Source organism: Phacochoerus africanus, chromosome 10, assembly GCF_016906955.1.
Source record: "Phacochoerus africanus isolate WHEZ1 chromosome 10, ROS_Pafr_v1, whole genome shotgun sequence".
Classification (NCBI taxonomy): Eukaryota; Metazoa; Chordata; class Mammalia; order Artiodactyla; family Suidae; genus Phacochoerus; species Phacochoerus africanus.
In genome coordinates, this window is record NC_062553.1 from 127,437,248 (window position 1) to 127,455,202 (window position 17,955).

Consider the following 17,955-nt stretch of genomic DNA (forward strand, 5'->3'; position numbering starts at 1 on the left):
AAATTACAGGTGACTGCCCATCATAAACAGTGAGATCCAGCTGATAGTGATAAAGCATTGTTAGAGAAATGAAAGGAAAAACTGCCAACGAAGAAATCAAAATACAGTACAACCTTAGTCAAAAATGAAGAAAAAATAAAAAGCTAAGAAAATTTTTGATTAGAACTATACTCCCAAAAATGCCAAAGGAAAAATCACCAGACTGGAGTAAATATTAATATAGTGGGATTGGCAAATGAAGTTATACTGTTGCAAGTTCTATATTTTATTGGATACATTATAATGCCAATCTTAAATCAAGTGAAATATATTAAAATATAATTAGTCATCAGAGAAAACATTTAATGTAATACAAAGAGGTATAACTGAAAAGGCAATACAGAAAATGAAATATATTACCAAACTAATGTTATTAACATGGAAGTAGGTAGGAAAGAAGTACTAGAGGGAAAAAAATAGATGGAATTTATATAAAAAAAGCAAATTGATAGAGTTAAATACAATTATTTAAATAATTATATTGAAAATAAGTGAACTAATGAACTGATACTCAAATGCATATTTTCCAGATTGGTCAAAATACAAAATTAGAATATATTGTGTTTATAAGAGATGAGCTTTAAATAAAAAGCTATACATAGATTTAACATAATTGAATGGAAATAAAAATTTTTAAGTAAACACTAAACTTAAGAAAGTTAGAATATTCAGAAAGAATAGGAAGATGAGAATGAACACATTTCTAGACCATTATAGTAAATGTATAGTCTTGCCCTTTCTTTGTGAATATGACTTGCCTCTGCTCCTCTTGAGTTCTTAAGTCAGTTGGGGTGTGTGTTGGTTTGGTTGGGGGAGAAGGGGCATTTGTCAAATCAATTGCTACCTGTGCCCTGAGGTCAGATTACCACTGGCTGGATTCCATGTTTGGATAGGTCAGATGGTTAGGCTCTGTATTCACAGGGTTTATCGGGTGGTCTCCCTGATCTGGCTGTCCATGTCAGGTGGAGCCACTAGCAGGACTTTAGAGTCACCTCTGGTCAGGCAAGTTTGCAGGCTATATTCCCTTACAGGATGGTGACACTTATTGGACACTAATATTGGGCGGTGTCAGTGTTAATATCTGAGCTGGGCTCTGCAGATATTCCTGGTCAGGTTGGATTTCAGGCTGTGCTCCCCTACTAGAGAGTGTAATTAGCTGAACTCTGTATTTAAGCAGGGCTTCAGGCAGCCATTTGCGTTAAAACAAAAAAAAAAAGAAAGAAAGAAAGGAAAAAAAAGTCCTTAGGACTTGCTCTGTTATCATATAGGGATGCAGACTGTGCCCCAAGGTTGAGCAGGGCTAGAGGATGGGCTTCATGGCCAGGTAAGCCTCTGGCTGTGCTCTGTTGTGGGGCAAGATTGCTGGCTGGGCTCTTTGATTTGGAGGTGCCTCGAGGTGTAGCTGCAGATAAGTGTGCTAAAGACTATGCTCTGAGGTCAGGGAGAGTCACTGTCTAGGCTTTCTACTCAGGTAGGGTTGCTGGCTATGCTTCTTGATTGGTTTAGTCACTGGCTGGGCTCCTTTCCTGGACAAGGCCATAGGCTGTATCAATGTAACAAAGCTGTAAGCTGGCCTTTGATATAAACTAGGCTTTGTGTTTGAGCAGTGCCACAGTCTGGGTTATGAGGTTGTGCAGGGTCACTGTTCAGGCTCCCTGGTTTGTAGGGCCAGAGACTGTTTTTAACAGTTGGCAGTGCTGTTGGCCAGGCTCCCTGTCCAAGGGCAGCTGCAGAATATATAGTGTGGCTGCCTGGATCCTCTGGTCAGATTTCTTTGTTAGGCAGGCTTGGAGGCTATACTCAGCATTTGGGCAGTGCCTCAAGTTTGCTTCCCTGCCTGGGTGGGAAGTAGAATGGGCTGTAGATCCTATAGGGTTTGTGATGGGGACCTAGATAAGGCAGAACCTGGCCAAAACTTCTGGCCAGATAAGGGCACTGGCTTTGACCTGCAGATGGGCAGAGTCTCTTGGTGGGAATCACTGCTAAAGCACCACTGCAGGGAGGAATGCAGTCTGAGGTCTGGGCATTGTTTGCCATAAATCCTGCCCCCCTTCTCCATCTCTTTCTGATTTGCAGTCAAGCCCTGCAGTAGTCTCTAGTTAACTTTGTGAGATGAGATCTGAGTGGGCCTCCAGGGGAACATTCTGCAGTGCTGGAAGATCTGGAATTCAACCTCGGGCTTTCTTTGTTTCCCACAGGAGAAATGTAAGCCTAGAGAAGCCTTATTGGTATGATGCTGTGCCATCCTGGGGGAGAGAAATGTGGTTAGAGTGTAGCCACTTCTCTTAACTCTTCTGATGTGGTTCTTCTCCATTTCTACGGCCATCTTCAGCCTCATCTCTGGGTTCTGGGATTTCCTCAATGGTGTCTTGTCTATGGATGGTTACTATTTGGTCTTATGAGGGAGATTGAGATAAGGACCAATAATCTATGTCTCCATCCTGAGGACGTTACCCAGAATCATACTGTTTTTGTGGTAATAAACTATACTTCCATGAAATAAACTAAATTGCCATTTCAAGTGGAAATGAAAATTGTCATCACTCTCCATTGGAGGCTCAGAACTTAACTTTTTAAAGCATCCTCATCCGCAAGTTTAGATTATTATTCTAATTGAATACTAGGTGACTCTGTGCCAAATAATGTCTTGGTGAATTAGACCATTCATTCTGACCGCCATACCATTTCTGCTCACAGAGAGATTTTCATTTTTCAATTTAATAAGCAAAACTATACTAAATATGAGTAAGATTTGGAATTTTCAAATGTGACCCCATTCAGCCTGTCATATAAGGACATTGAGATTATTATGTAAAAATTAATTTAGTATGTATGTCTTTGAAACTTGTTTCTATTTATTCCTTATATATTTTATGTTAGTCATGAGATTAGCTAACTCTCTCAATTGCCGTTCTTTTTAAGATGCATGCCACACACATGTTAATATGTCTAAATGGTCCTTTTTCCAATTTTCCTGATTTTTAATTCATGTGCAAAATTGTGAATCAGATTGAATCGCCTAAATGAATCCTCACACTCCCCCAAACTTCCTGTGTGTTTGCACCCTGTCTGTTTGAACGTTTATATTTAGAAAGCTCAAACATGCCCAGGGAGTAAGAAATATACAACAGAAACATCTGTTCCTCTTGGCAAAACTATTTCATGCGTTTTTACTTTGCAGGGTCAAGAAAAATACCTAGGGATTGTTTCATATCTGAGGGGATTAACATTTCTTCTTTGTAATCTTCGCCTTATTGCAAAGATTTAAACATACAGACCTACACACATACACACACATTGCAAGAGACAGAAAAATGTGTGCAATGGTAAAGTCAATAGAAACAATTGTTTTCCCTTTTTCAATGTGTGATTTTTCCTTAGCAGTTTTACCAGTTTATTAGAAAAAAAGAAACCACCTATTATCTACCAGTCCACCTTTCTGCTGCCTCATACCCACTTTTGCTCAGCCCACCTTTAGATTTTACAAGCATGAAATAGATGTTTTTAAAATAAAAGCAAATATTCTTTGACAGCAGCTTATCTGGTTGCTCCCTAGTTACCTAAGGTGAAAACTGTAAAGCTTGACAGGGCTGGAGGCTGAGTTCACTTTTTAGAAATATGATAAAGGTCACGGCTGAATGTGGTGTGGTTCTTGTTAGTTCTTGTTGGGCAAAGCCTCGAGCAGACGTTTCCCATTCCAAGCAGCCTTTGATGGGGATGCCTTAGGGAAAGGAAGAATGATAATTTTAACATCCCTCCTCCTTGTCTAATTCCCTCTTCAGAATTTAAAATCATCTAAGCCTGTGGGACCAATTAATTTTTTTGAAGGCTAAGGCTAGCCCCAAGACAAGATAAAGCCTTTAATATTATTATTTATTTTATAGTGAATATTGCTAACATATTATTTTCTTTTGCTTGACAGAAATAAAATTGTTGCCAACCGTGCTGGGAAATCATAAAGGTCTTGCTAATGGGAAGTGGCTTTAAAAGACAGGGGATGTGAATATTAAGTTAATTATGGTTTAAGCAGGAACCTCAAATTGTTAGATCTAAAACTGCCTAGTATAAGAACTATTAATCTGATAGTTATCTAAAATGTATGATATTAGGCAACTATACGAGGGTGTACCAGAACCAACTTTTACCATCCAGAGTGAAATGAATCTGTCATGAAAAGAATTTGCTCAAGGGAGATCATTTTTATAATATGCCTCATTATTAATGAAATTGAGATAACCTATGCAAAGCAGCTCTTTTATATGTGCCACCTTATAAGCACTCTGTAAATAGTGGTGATTTCTATTAGTTTAATGGTTACAATTCTCAGGCCATAAGGATTATGATTTTTCCTGTCATTAAATTTAATTTTAATCTTTTATGAGATGCCAAATAAATTTTAAAAGATAGTCTTTTTTTTTTTTTTTTAATTTTTAAGGGCTGCACCTGTGGTACATGGAATTTCCCAGGCTAGGGGTCGAATCGGAGCAGTAGCTGCTGGCCTATGCCACAGCCACAGCAATGCAGGGTTCAAGCCATATCTGTGGCCTGGACCACAGCTCATGGCAACACTGGAACATTAACCCACTGAGCAAGGCCAGGGATCAAACCTGTGTCCTCTGGATGCTAGTCAGATTCGTTTCTGCTGAGCCATGACGAGGACTCCTAAAAAGATAGACTTTACATCAATTCATGGAGTTGTTTCTTTTGGGAACTTTATTAAATAAGGCCAAGACATAATAAAGAAAAGATACGCTTGGGAGGAAACACATGTCTAACAAAGGTCATGGTCGTGTGTTTGTGATGGCTTCTACCATGATGTTCTCCTTCACTCTGCTCCTTGACGATGGGTCTGCAGAGATCATTGCTTCATCTTGCCACAGTGCCTTCCAGATCTACCAGATCGAGATGCCATATCTGTCTGCTCCTGGCTGCAGCAGAAAACATTTTGTGGCTTCCTGATCCGTAATGGGTGCAAACAGGATTCTATCAAATTGTCTCAGAACTGACTGACTGGAGAGCCCATGCAGATATTTCTGATGCTCGCATACTGGGCTGGGATCGGGAGAACTCCAGTTTTCGATGTCCCTAGTCTAAACTGAAAAAGATGGCTCAGGCTGCTATCTGCTCTTGAGTTCCCCAAGCTAAAAATCTATCTGTAGCTCCCATACTCACCCAGAATTTGTTCAGGGGAAACAAGCTTCCTTTTAGGGAATCACCAGCATTTAAATTCTTGGGTCGTTTCTTTCACTGTAACTTTTCTGGACCAATTTTATCTGGTCTCAGGGGTGATGGTAGAAGTGATGCAGCTGAGGACAGCTAAACAAATTTGTTCTGAATGTTTGTTTAGTTTTCCAAATCACTATGGCATAACTTTAAATTTCTAAATTTTTTAGGATTTTGAAACAAAAAAGTTTTGGTTTTTAAAATGAATGATTTTTTCTTGTCTTTTTGCTTGGCTAAATAAATAAACAGAGCCTCAGTATGAAGGGGAAAAGGCAAAAGCCAAATTAATACTTCAAAATATTACCCTGGTACATTTGTATCATGCTTAATAATGGCTACCATTTATTGCTTGCCAATCACCTGGGAGCCAATGAACCAGTATTTTAAAAAACAAGGTTCCCAGGAGTTCCCACCATGGAACAGTGGGTTAAGAATCCTACTGCAGCAGCTTGGGTTGCTGTGTAGGCACGGGTTTGCTTCCTCAGCCTGGCGCAGTGGGTTAAAGGATTTGGCTTTGCCACAGTGTAGTGGCCTGGGAACTTCCATATGCTACAGGTGTGGCATGGAATTAAAAAAAAAATTCCCAGACTAAAATGAAAGTAAAGGTAGGAGTTCCCATCGTGGCTCAGCACTTGGCGAACCTGACTAGCATCCATGAGGACTCGAGTTCAATCCCCTAGCCTCACTCAGTGAGTTAAGGATTTGGTGTTGCCGTGAGCTGTGGTGTAGGTCACAGACATGGCTCGGATCCCGCGTTGCTGTGGCTCTGGCGTAGGCTGGCTGCTACAGCTCCGATTGGACCCCTAGCCTGGGAGCCTCCATATGCCGCAGGTGCAGCCCTAAAAAGACAAAAAAAGACCAAAAAAAAGTAAAGGTAGATATTTTATATCAAGAATGTTACATAACAAATAAAAATCAAATTGACATTTCCTAATTCCAATATTGCCTTCTGCCTTTAAGTTTTAGATGCTCAAACCAGTTGAGAAAACTGCATGGGGTTTGAGCTGGTTAAATGTCTTCCTGTTAGCTAGGAAGGTATCAGCCATGCAAATTCTTAGGATTTTAAATAATAATAAAATAGTATGTTCTAAGCTTAATACATCAAGAATAAAATCAGTTTTTTTAATATATATATGTAGATAGATAGTAAGCAATGTAAATTTTATTATAAAACATTTTCTTTCTTGAGAGCTGTGTATGTTTTATTTTAAAACAGCCGATGTGTAATCAGTTATATTTGAAAAGTTCAACTGCTATAATTTTTTAATAGTATTTCAATAAATCAAAGAAAAAGTCCAAATATCTTAATCTGGCATATAAGGCTCTGCATGATCTTCTCCAGCCTCATTTTTCACTTTTCTTATTTTCACCCACCAGGTGAGTTAAGGATTTGGTCTTAAAAAACACTCTGAATACTGAGTTTCTTAATTTCCTTCATCTGCCAAACTTGTTATCACTCCTGAGTCCTATCACCTGCTGTTTACTCTCTCTGGATTTTTTTTTCTTTTATTTTTCCTTCCTTATAAAAATCTACCCAGGCCCTATCCTTCAGATGTCATTTCCCCTAGGAAGCCTTCTGATTACTGCTAGAAATAGTAACACTACCTATGTCTCACATTTAGAATGTGTGGCACTCATTTATCTTAATTTTTTATTTTTTACTTTTAGGGCCACACCCACAGAATATGGAAATTCTCAGGCTAGGATTCGAATCAGAGCTGCAGCTGCTGGCCTCGCTGCAGCCATGGCAATTCCAAATCCAAGCTATGTCTACGAGCTGCCCCACAGCTTGTGGCAATGCTGGATCCTTAACCCACTGAAGTGAGGGCAAGGATCTAACCCATATCCTCAATGAATACTAGTCACGTTCTTAACCCACCGAGTCACAACATAAACTCCAGCGGTACTCATTTTTAAAAAATATTTTCCAACAGCCTTATTGAGATATAATCCACATGGCATACAATTCACCCATTTAAAATGTACAACCGTTGGTTTTTTAGTATATTCATAGAGTCACACAGACATCACCACGATGAGTTTTAAAACATTTTTATCATCATAAAAAGAAAGGCTTTAGCTATCACCCCTTGGCCCCCTAACTCCTTCCAACTTCAGGCAAGCTCCAGTTTACTTTTTGTTCCATAGATTTGCCTTTTAAGAACTTGTCGTAATAATTGAATTACACATAAAATGTAGTCTTTTAACTTGCTTCTTTACGTTAGAGTAATGTTTTCAAGGTTCAGTTACATTATCTCATATTACAGCACTCCATTTCTTTATGGCTGAGTAATATTTTATCATGTGGATATACTGTATTTGTTTATCCCTTCATCAGCTGATGGACATTTAGGTTGTTTCCTGTTTTTGGCTATTACGAATAATGCTTCTGTGAACATATATCTACAACATTTTTTTTAAACATACATTTTCATTTCTCTCTTAACTATATACCTAGGAATGGGATTATTAGATCATATGATAACCCGGTGTTTAACATTTTGGGGAACTACCAAACTGTTTTCCAAATTGGTTGCATCATTTTACAATACTACCAGCCGTGTGAGGGTTCCTATTTTCCCACATTCTTATTAACACTCATTATTGTCTGTCCTTTTGGTTTAGCCATCCTTGTAGGTTTCAGGTGGTATCTTATTGTGGTTTTGACTTGCATTTCTCTGATAGCTAGTAATACTGAGTATCTTTTCATGTTTTATTGGTTATGGATATATCTTCTTTGGAGTTGTATCTATTCAAATCCTTTGCCCATATTTTATTTTTATTTATTTATTTATTGTCTTTTTAGGGCTGCACTGGTGGCATATGGAGATTCCCAGGCCTGGAATCTAATTGGAGCTGTATCTGCCAGCCAATGCCACAGCAACTCCAGATCCAAGCCGTGTCTGAGACCTACACTGCAGCTCATGGCAACGCTGGATTGTTAATCCACTGAGCGAGGCCAGTGATCAAACCTGCAACCTCATGGTTCCTGGTTGGATTCATTTCTGCTGCACCATGATGGGAATTCCTTGTACACATTTTAATAATCTATTTTTTAATTTTTGAGTTGTGTTCTTTATAATTTCTAGATATATAACCCTTATCAGACGCATAATTTACATGGACATAACTGTATGTCTTTTACTCATTCATCAGATAGTAAAAATTTGAGTTATTTATGCATTTTGACCATAAAGAATAATGCTGAATAAACATTCATATACATTTTTTGTGTGAAATATATTTTAATTTCTCTTGGACATGTACCTAGATGTAGACTTGATGGACCAAATGGTAACAGTATATTTAACATTTTGAGGAACTATGTGGCTATTTTCCAAGTGTTTGTGGCATTTTACATTCTTACCAGCAATGAATGAAAATTCTTATTTTCTGTATTTTTTTTTTTGTCTTTTTGCTGTTTCTTGGGCCTCTCCTGCGGCATATGGAGGTTCCCAGGCTAGGGGTCCATTCGGAGCGGTAGCCACTGGCCTACACCACAGCCACAGCAACGCGGGATCCGAGCCGTGTCTGCAACCTGCACCACAGCTCACGGCAACGCCAGATCCTTAACCTACTGAGCAAGGCCAGGGATCGAACCCGCAACCTCATGGTTCCTAGTCAGATTCGTTAACCACTGTGCCACGACGGGAACTCCTGTATTCTTATTAACACTTGTTACTGTCTTTTTGATTACGGCTGCCTTTGTGAGTGTGAAGTAATATCTCGTGGTTTTTGATTAGAACTTCTCTGATGGCAAATGATGTTAATCACCTTATCATGTGTTTATTGGCTATTGATAGATCTTTGAGAAATGACCATTTATATAGCACTCACACTTTAAATAGTCTACCTACCCAAAGTTAATACAACCGCCTACTTTCACTTTATATTTAGCATATTAGACCCAAATGGACACTCAGCATTGATTTCTAAATTCAACAAAATCTTAATCAAAGTCTTTTTAGGCCTTTTTTTTCCCATAGAGATTAATAAGATAATTATAAAAGTCACATGGAAATGCAAAGGAACCAAAATAGTGAAAACAATTTTGAAAAAGAAGGAAAAATTCATTGGACTAAAATTATATGATTTCTCCACTTATTGTAAAGCTGCAATTATTAAAAAAAAACTTGTATTGGCCAGAATATACAAAAATATATCAATGGAAAAGAATAAAGTGTCTAGAAATAGTCCTGCATGTATACAGACCACTGATTTTTAACAAAAGTACAAAAACATTTAGTAATAGTGATGGGGCAATTGGGCATCTACCCCTCTTCCAAATCTTTATGCTTTACAAGAAATAAAAAAATTAACCTAAAACATGTATTTGATCCAAGTGTAAAACCTAAAACTATAAAGCATCTTGAAGAAAATATAGAAGAAAATATATGTGATCTTGGTTTCAGAAAAAACTTCTTAGATATGATACTAATAGCATGGTACAAAGAGAAAAATTTGAACTTGACTTCACCAAGATTGAAAAAAAATTCTGCCTTTTGAAAGTCCCTACTGTTATGAAAATGAAAACGTAAACCATAGATGGGGACAAAAATATTTAGAAGTCGTATAATGCATAAAAGACTTTGTCATATATGAATATTTAAGGAACTCTCAAAAAGGTAACAAAACAGAACCTAAATTTTTAAAGTGGTGAAATAATTTGAACAGACAATTGACCCAAGGACCCTGTGAAGTGATAGGCTACATCATCAGTCATTTAGGTAAATGCAAATATAAAACACAATGATCTATTACTAAAAATCTAAGAGAATGGCTAAATTTAAAAAGAGTTACTATGTTAAGTGTTGGTAAACCATGGAACTTTTAGAAATTTCATACACTACTTATGGAAATGTGAAAAGGTATATCCACTTTGGGAAATGGAAGGCAGTTAAGGTTTAAAAAGTTAGAAGCGGTTAATTTTTTCTAAAGTTAAACCTACAGCTACCATAAGAGTCAGATTCCACCTCCAAGTATTTACTTAAGAGGCAGGAGAGCATGTGTCCGTACAGAGGTACGTATATGAATATTCACTGCAGCTTTGTTTGTAATGGCGCAAAACAGGAAAAAGCCCAAATATTCATCAACAAGTATATAGATACACAAATTTTAATATATTCATGCAACTGTTTTCTAATCAACAAAGAGATAAACTATTGATATACAAACAAAATAGATACATAGCCTCAAAATAATTGTGCTAAGTGACAGCAACCAGGTCAAACAACATCTGTTTGATTCCATTTATATAAATTATCTTAAATGCAAACAATTTTTAGAGATAGGAAAGGATGATATATAACATTTGCTCAAAAGTGAGTAGCAGAGTTCCCTCTGTGGTACGGTGGGTTAAAGATCTTGCTTGTCTCTGCAGGCACCAGTTCATTCCCAGCCCAGCACAGTGGGTTAAGGACCCAGCAATGCTGCAGCTGTGGTGTAGGTTGCACTCCGGCTCAGATTTGATCCTTGGAGCAGGAGAGGGTGCTGCTGAACAAAAGAAAAAAAAAAAAAGTTGGTAGCTATCTAGTACTTTTCTTCCCTCTAAAATATTAAGTAATAATCACATGTATCTGAATAGATAAAATTAAGATTTAAAAATTTATTTAACCAAGGGAATTCCTATTGTGGCACAGAGGAAAAAAATCCAACTAGTATCCATGAGGATATGGGTTCTATTCCTGGCCTTGCACAGTGGTCTGGGATCTGGAGTTGCTGTCAACTGTGGTGTATGTCACAGACGTAGCTTGAATCCCATGTTGTGTGGCTGTGGCTCCAGTTTGACCCCTAACCTGGGAAATTCCATCTGCCACAGGTGCTGCCTTAAAAAAACAAACAAACAAAAATATACGTATTACCTGATACAATCAAAATTAAAAGCTGGCCAAAAAATTATTTTTTTGGAAGTTATTTTTCGACTCAATAGTTCTTGAATAATGTCATCTCAGAGTGTTTCAGAGCTTTTACTTCTCCTTGACATGTCTCCTAAAGTTTTTGGCAAGTTTTGCTGAGCAGTAGATAAATGAAAAGGACAATAAAGGAGACCATGTTGAAGCACTAAAATTATGAAGCAGGAGCATGAGCTCTTTGAAGATTTGAAACAGGTGGGGAAAAGAATGAAAATACACTCATAAATATGTTCCCCTGTCAAAAGCAGTCAGTCAGTCCAAAACGTATGCATGAGAGCCTATGTGATTTCTAGTACTCTTAGCATCTGCTGATACTACTAGTTGAAACAGGCAAGCATTGTTATTTCCATAATAATGATTATTGAATGTGGGCATGACCATAAGGTAAGGTACTGGATCAATGAACAGGTACACACAGGAGACATATTTTAAAGATTACTTCTCTGTAGCATACAACCAATTTATAGGCTTTAAACTGCAAAGAACATGTTCCGTGTCCAGGAATGCTCAACACATAAAACATCAAAAACAACATACGGTTGTCAAGAGGAGCCATTTGAAGTAGCAGGGAGTGAATGAGTGAGAGATGTATTTGCTTTTTATGAACATAATAATGGCTATATATTTGTCATACTTTTCACGGAATTTAATACTGCCCTCTTTAGAGCTTGTCTTTTCATATTTTGTGCCATAAATGTTAGAAACATATTCTTGATATCAACTTTTCAGAGAAATAGGAAAATAGAAAGTACAAAGATTGAATAACTAACAAAGAGAGAGAGTGAACATTAAAAAGTTCCTACAATAGGAAAAAAAAAACAGCATACAAAGGCAAAAACATTCATATAATTAAGTAATGAACCATAAATATTAAAGACTTCTTTGAGTTTTCTGTCTCAATAACAATGATTTTTCCATCTGGGAATTTCAAACAAAGGAGACAAGGAAAATGTCTTCAGTGCATTAAAAGTGATATTAAGAAATTATGTAAGCATTTTTTAAGACCAGAAGAGCTATTTTCACCTAGCCATTTAAACATTATCTGTTCTTGCCACAGATTCACATTGTACTTTTTATGAAGCTGATTATGTACTAGAGACTCTATAATATGTCTGCTGCTTTTTCCATCTCTCTAATCCTTTCTCCATGATTTAACAATATAGGCTTTTTTTTGTAATCAGACTGCTTACCTTCCTCTCTATTTTCTCTCTGCAGCCTCTGTCCTCTCTCTCTCTCCGCTCCGAATTCCTATTTATTTTACCTGTATAAGACATTTTAATGCATGCTTTATCATTGTGAGCTTCCTCAATTTTCTGTACTAGTCTTGTATTCCCTAAACTGAAGAGCGTAATGAGGACACAGGCTCTGGATGTATTCATTCTTGTTTTACCCCATAGTAATTTTTTTTACAGCTGAAGGAGTCATTAGGTTCAGATAAGTGAGACTATATAGGAAAAATATCTGTGTTCTTGTATAATAATGTGGAAGGAATAGGTAGATCTTCTCATTTCATCTTTTTAAAATAATCCTAAAACCCACTTCTGAGCCTTATCCCTGAGAATATGATCCTCTATTAGAGAAGAGCTAAACTGGTATCTCGAGTTTGAGATATGAAAAAAAAAAAACCCCTAAAATTTAGAGATGATTATTGAAAATAGGGAAGATAAAAACAATGCAATTTCAATGCTCTAAACAAGTTTTCTGTGTAATAATATGTAGAACTAGAATATGTATTTGATAGCATATGGTTCCTTTGTTCTAGCCTTACCAAAATCTGAACACTGGGTATTGCAAACATAAAATTGAACCATAATAAGTAATACGGTTTTATATAAACAATCTATAGGAGCTAATTTTTTGTAAAATAGTATGAATATTATTTGTATTATAAATGGAATTTTACTCTTGCATAATCTTTCTTTAAAATTCCAGTTTACAATATTATAGTGACTGTTTATAAACATAAATATATTCATAACTGAGAACAGCAGTAAGATATATATTACATCATGACCCAGGACACTAGCAAATATTTTCATGAGTACATGTAGTTATATGAGTTTTTTTTAAAGTTTTACAAAACACTATTATCTCCAATTACGTAAATATCAAACACTGATATTTTCTTTCTTTGTCTATACTGCTTATAATGTAGTGACAAAATAATATCCGTTTATATGACATGGAATGAGATAGAAATTAAGTATCACGGAAAACATATCTCTTCTCTTGAAACATATTCAAGTTAAATACATACTAATATTTAGTCTACAGTTTAAAAGTACATATTTTTTAGATATAATAGGGAAAAAAGAATAATTTGAGAAAGTAAATTCTCTCAATAGAGAAATTCTGTTAGAAACCTGGGGATTAAATAAAAACTGTTTTTACTATAGAATTTTCACAGCCTAAACTTCTTATCAATGTATTAGTACACAAACATTTAGGATGGTAATATGAAATATTATAACAGCTTTTGCAAATGAAGTGTGTAATGAGTTCTCTACATTTTGTTTGTCCACTTTAGATACTATTTGCTTCCAAATAATTAAAAAATTTTTCAGATCTTCTTCATTGCGTATTTGCATGCAACAGCTATAGACAAATTTTGTTGATTAGTCACTGAATTCTATAAACTGTGTTGCCATTGATCATGCAATTTTTAGAAATAGTGAAAAAACTTAAATTCTAGTCAAAATTCACACTTCTCTTGATTTACATGATATTTACCTTCCTGAGAATTGTAGCTTATAAATCCATCAAAAAATGTAAAACACAGTTAAAGTTAAGCTCAGGAAGTTATATACTGATTACCAACAACATAACTATCTTCTGTTATAGAACAGAATACAGTTCTTTGTAGTTAGGGATTATCCCATACATTCTTTAACCTCTAGGATCTCTGTCCCTTATCAACTAAGTGACAGTAGTCCCTCTCATTGTGAAATTATTAAATAAAAAAACAAAACCTGGAAATTTCTTAAAATGTCTCTTGTGACATACTGCCCAAAGAGAACCACAGTTCTTGGACTAGATTATTATTATTATTATTTTGTCTTTTTAGGGCCGCACCCACAGCATATGTCATCCAATCATAGCTGTAGCCACCAGCCTATGCCACCGGTCATGGCCAACACCAGATCCTTAACTCACGGAGTGAGGCCAGGGCTCGAACCCACATCCTCGTGGATGCTAGTCCGGTTGGTTAACCACTGAGCCATGATGGGAACTCCTTGGTCTAGATTCTTTATGACTACCCTAACTTCTTTGACCTCTGCCCACAGCCATGAAAATCACAAAGTTTATCAGAGAAGAATGTCAACAAGAAGTTTTGTAGATTGAGAGGATTTATAGAATAGGGGGGCCATAGGTAATCAAGGAATATAATTATGGATGTGACAGCAAAGGTGAGAAAAGGCATAAAAGTGAGTATGAATATGATGTGATCAAAAAGGAGCAAAGCAAAATTCTTTAAAATATAAAATAAGTTTTAAGATTGGTTGAGACCTGATTATCTGTGGCTTTAAACTTGATATTGGTTAAAGGATTTCTTGTCAGAAATGGATTAATTAAATTTACTCTTACTGCTAATTCTACATTAAAATGGCAGTAAGTTGCAAACTCTTATGCATAGAATGGATAAACAGCAAGGTCCTATGGAATAGCATAGGGAGATTATATTCAATATCCTGAAATAAACCATAATGGAAAAGAATATGAAAAATAATACATGTAGGTTTTACTGAATCACTTTACATTTCATTGATGTTTCTGCAGAAATGAATACAACATTGTAAGTCAACTATACTTCAATAAAACAAAAAATTTAAATGGCAATAAGTAATTTAAACGTGTGTATGTATGTACATATACACAATGTGCATACACACCAGAACAAAAGAGAGAACAACTGGTGAGAGATTTCAAGAAAGTTTAAAAAAACCCATCAAATTATTGAAGTATAGTTATTGCTGTAACAAAGAGAAGGAAGCTACAACTTGGGTATGCATAGAATGTGACACCCAAATCAGAATTAAAGTAAAAAATATCGTGTTCCATAACAGTGGAGTGAACTGTGAGAATAATAACAAAAAATCTAGAATATTACTAAATAAAACTATAGCCATAAAATTATTTAAATAAACACTTCTATTTATAACTCATGAGTTGATATCAAAATGGAAAATTAGAGAAAGTTTTGAATCAAATATTAGAAACAGTGTATATCAAAATTTGTCAGATCCTGATAAAGCAGTATATACAGGTAAGTTTTAAAACTTTATGTATCTAAAAAAAGATTTGTCTCGAATCAATAACCTCAATTTATACCTTAAGAAACTAAATCCACTCCTAATAAAATCGCCCAGAAAATGAAGAATAAAAGGTCTCTTCTGGCGTTCCTGCTGACGTACAACAGGATTAGTGGTGTCTCTGCAGTGGCAGGCATGCAGGTTTGATCCCTTGCCTGGTGCAGTGTTTTAAGGATCCAGCATTGCTGCAGCTGTGATGTAGGTTGCAACTATGGCTCTGATTCAATTCCTGACCCAGAAACTCCATATACCTATGCTGCAGGGTGGCCAAAAAAAGAGAAAAAGAAAAAGGATAACTTCTTAAATCCCAAGAAGTATACCAGTGTAAAACCTACAGCTAACAAGTGAGTGGAGCAAGACTGATATTCCTCTAAGATGAGGAATATAGAAAAATGATGTATTTTCTCACCTCCTATTCAACATTATATTTGGGATTCTAGCTAGTACAATAAGATGAAGAGAAAGTATAAGACATCCAGCTTGGAAAAGAAAAAGTAAATGTAACTTTATTTGTAAATAAAATGTCTATATAGAATATCCGATCGAACATACAAAAAACAAAAAAATACAAAGTGATCTTAGGAAGTTTGCAGGACATAGGATCAATATAAAATAATCAAGTATACTGCCATAAATAGCAAAAAAATATTTAAAACTAAAATCATATAAAAGCATGGAATACTTAAGAGATAAATGTAACAAAATATGTTTAAGATCTGTACACTGAAAACTATAAGATGTTGCTGAAAAAAAAATCAAGACCTAAATATACAGGGTGTTATGCTATATTCTAGTGTGAGAAAACTCAATTTATTAAGATGTCAAGTCTCTCCAAATTGATTTATGGATTCATGCAAACCTAGTCAAATCCTGGCAGAATTTTTTATAGAAATTAACAAGCTGATTTTAAAATCCATATAAATATACAGAAGACCTCGTAGAATCAAAAAACTTTAAAAAAGAACATATATGGATGATTAACATTCCAATATTTCAAGTCTTATTCTGAAAATACATGATCATAAAAGTGTGACATTGGTATAAAATATAGGTAAATAGATCAATGGACTAGAAAAAGAGTCCAAAACTAGATTCATAAATTAGATTGATCTTCAACAAACTTTTCAAGATTATTCATGTGAGCAAATTTGGTCTTTTCAACAAATGATGCTAAAATAACTGTGTGTGTATAAATATATGACAGAACAAAAAAGCGGGACTTGTAATCCATACTTCACACTGTATATAAAAGTTAAAAGTAATCATACACCTATATAAAACCTAAAATTATATGACTTCTTCTAAAGAAAATATTTGGGACACTGGGTTGTCAAAGATTTCTTTACATAACACCAAAAGCATAATCCAAAAAGGGATAAAAAAGATGTATTGGATTTCATGAAAATAACTTATGTTTGCTAAAGACACTCAAGAGAATTAAAAGATAAGTTAATATTGATAGAATGTATTTGCAAATTATATACCTGATAAAAACTTTTATCTAGAACATATAAAGATGGGTGTTCCCAGTGTGGCTCAGTGGTAATGAACCTGAGTAGTATACATGAGGATGCAAGTTCAATCCCTGGCCCTCCTTAGTCGATTAAGGATCTGGCTTGCTGCAAGCTGTGGTGTAGGTCATACAGATATGGTTCGAATCTGGTATCACTGTGGCTGTGGTACAGACTGGCAACTGTAACTCTGATTCAACTCCTAGCCTAGGAACTTCCATATACCTTGGGTGTGGCTGTTTAAAAAAAAAAAAGGAAGAAAGAGTTCTCAAGACTCAATAATAAGAAAACTTAATTTTGGCAATATATTTGAACAGAAACTTCACAAAAGTAGACATATGAATGGCAGATACGCATATGAAAATGTGTTCAACATGTTAGTAACCAGGAAAATCAAAATTAAAACCACTATTTGATACAACTACAAACTGATTAGGTAGATCCAATTAAAAGACTGTCCATATCAAATATTAGTGAGAATATGAACCAGGACACTAATACACTACTGGTGAGAATTTTAAATTGTATAACTACTTCGCTAAACTCTCAATTTCTTCAAAAGGTTAAAAAACACCTGCTATGTGATGCAACTATTATACTCTAAGGTATTTACTCAAGAAAAATATTAAATTATTCATAAAAATTGTACACACATATTCATAGCAACTTTTTTTTAGCAATATCTAAATCTGAAATCAGCCCAAATGACTATTAATTGGTGAATAGATAAATTGTAATATATCCATGCAATGAAAACTTTCTATCAATGAAAAGGAAAAAGCAGTTACTACACATAACAACACTGATAAATCTCAAAATAATTATGCTACAGAAAAAAATCCGTATTAACAAAACATACTTTATAATTCCAATTTATAAAGTTTCATAAAATGTGGACCAATACATGGTAAGAAAAAAGAGATCAGTGGTTTCCTAGGGATAGGTTGGAAAGCAGGGAGA